General features: G+C 40.0%; 1 long non-coding RNA gene across 1 annotated transcript; it reads right to left on the reverse strand.

Annotated features, from left to right (window-relative positions):
• Positions 1–596: 596 nt before the first annotated feature.
• Positions 597–1,203, reverse strand: LOC120532779. The gene is made up of 3 exons (XR_005634365.1): positions 1,089–1,203; positions 891–1,002; positions 597–824 (listed from the first exon to the last, which is right to left on the reverse strand). It is a non-coding gene; the product is annotated as an uncharacterized LOC120532779 (long non-coding RNA).
• Between the last annotated feature and the right edge of the window lie 1,279 nt (positions 1,204–2,482).

Here is a 2,482-nt window from a genome sequence, read left to right on the forward strand (position 1 = left end):
TATAGCCAGCACACATGTACCTTTTGGAACATCCATATCAAAAAAAAAAAAAAAAGGACATGGTGAGGTTGGTTGAGCCATCTGTTGTATTTGATACGAAATGATTCAAAAGGATATACTCTGTATACAATATAGAGGAAAAAAGGCATTTGTAATTGTGTATTTATTTGCAGAAAAATGTGAGGGCTCTATACAAGAGATATCTTCAGCAGAAAATCACGTACAGGAAACTAAAAATGAGTAAAATACAGCAGGACATGGAACTTCATGAACTGAAGACAACCAAAATGAAGTTGCAGATAAAAATACTAGAAAAACAATTGGTAACAAAATTCTCTTCTCTTTCCCATGAAGTGTATGCGTAAGTGTATCCTTAATTTATGTTCTCCTCCTTACAGGCTGAAGGTCCATAATATATAATAAATCAGTTTTGTGTGAAACGACTGTTGTCTTTTTCATTGAAAATGTTGGGCCACAATTGTCTCTGGCAGCTCTGCCACTGGTTTGCTCAAGGTGCACTGGGTCAAGGTCATCATCAGGCTGCACCAAAACCTCAGGGACTCTATTTTATGATGGTCACTATGTTGTATAAGACAGAACATGCACAATTATGTCACATGCTCTGTCAGGTGCAACCCTCAGCCGTTTTAGACATTGAAATATCTCCTTCAGGTGGTCAAAGGTCATTTCAATTTGTGCCCTTGTCCTAGACAGAGCTGCACTATATCAAGTTTGTGGCCCAGGGTTGGGGTCAGGAAACGGGGTCATTAGAAAATTCCTACAGACATATCCCCTGTCCACAAGCAGGATTCAATCATGGCAACCTGTGGAATATGTAAAAATTGTGAACACAACACAAATATCACCATGATTAATAATTAGATTATTACCTTGTTTAAATGTCCGATACAGGTGTGACTCCTTAAAAATTCTAGAGTCATGAATAGACCCTGGCCATTTAGCCTCCACATTCGATACAAGGTAGGATGCATCACAGATCATCTGAGAATTGATAGCATGTAGGTCAAACAATTTAACTGTCAACATACCTATTGGCTATTTTCGACTCTTTCAAAAAGTGACATTACCTGCACGTTAATACTGTGGAAGCCTTTTCTGTTCACGTAATCTGGCTCATTTGGACCTGATGGGGCCTTTATTCGGATCTGCGTACAATCCAATGCCCAAATCACATTTGGAAATCCTAGGTAATGAGAATGTTAGGCTGAATGTGAGATTCTTTATGGAACTGTGGGCGTTTTTTCCTGTGTATTACCTACCTGCAATGGCATGAAACGCCTCTTTTATGGTCTGCACAAGCAGGTGTCCAGGAAACACTATGAAAACTCAAAGGAAATGTTTCAGAGCCAAAGAGACTTTAAGAATTGCCTGGCAAACTGCACTTTTCAATAGATGTTCCACATCGCCTACAGTATATAAAAAAAGTGCCGCTTGCAAGAAACCACAAAGCAATGCATACTGTCTGTGTGGTTGTGAGAGCCCGACTTCGCCGAGTTTCACTTTGAATATAAGGAGCTAATAAATCATTGAGGTACAATATTCCCCATCGGCTAAAGCAGTATCTTTTGAAAAGAATTTCCTCCAGGAGAATAAAGGATCTTGCAGATCGCGCAAAACCCTCTCTATATGATTTCTATATGAATTCTCTATGTATAATTTGCGCACCAATATCAACTAGTCGCTCATTCATGAACGGCGAAGCCATAACTGGATGAATTCCATGCACCGTCACTGATTACGTGTGAGCTAATCCTTGGTTATATAGAACCGAGCAGGTTTGAGGATTACGATGTGTTGCTATGACAACACTTCCAGCAAGAGTTTCGAAAAAACCCAAAGATCCAGGATCAGGCCAAATCGTTAACAATTACATCCGGCTAAGCGAGTAATCCACATACGAAAAATACCACCCAGGTTTATACTTCACACGATGCAATGCATGCTCCAGCAAACGATACTGCTACGCAAGTGTTTTACTGTTCGTACTTTATGTAAATCTGGAAAATTCCACCAGGTGGCAGTGCGAGATATCATAACGGTGAGAAAGCTGAATATCTCTGAAAAGGATGTTTAATGATTAAATCCATCAATCCGGGGATGTGTTCAGCTAGCATTGGGCACAAGGTAGAAACAATCCCTGGATGGGGCATCATCTCATCACAAGGTGAATACAAGCACTCACATACAATAGCATCATTTTAGCCTCACCAAATCTGCATATCTTTGGAAGGAAACCAGAGCACACTGTGGAAACCCCACAGGAAAACATGAAAACTCCAACACCATCAACGTAACTCCCTGTGAGACAGCAGCGCTACCCCTCCGCCACCGTGTCACCCCCCATGTGTGTAATTAACAGTATTCATTATTTAAATGAAATTAACAATTTATCTGCAAATGTAACATACATACACTCACCTAAACGATTATTAGGAACACCTGTTCAATTTCTCATTAATGC

Source organism: Polypterus senegalus, chromosome 7 (assembly GCF_016835505.1).
Source record: "Polypterus senegalus isolate Bchr_013 chromosome 7, ASM1683550v1, whole genome shotgun sequence".
Classification (NCBI taxonomy): domain Eukaryota; kingdom Metazoa; phylum Chordata; class Cladistia; order Polypteriformes; family Polypteridae; genus Polypterus; species Polypterus senegalus.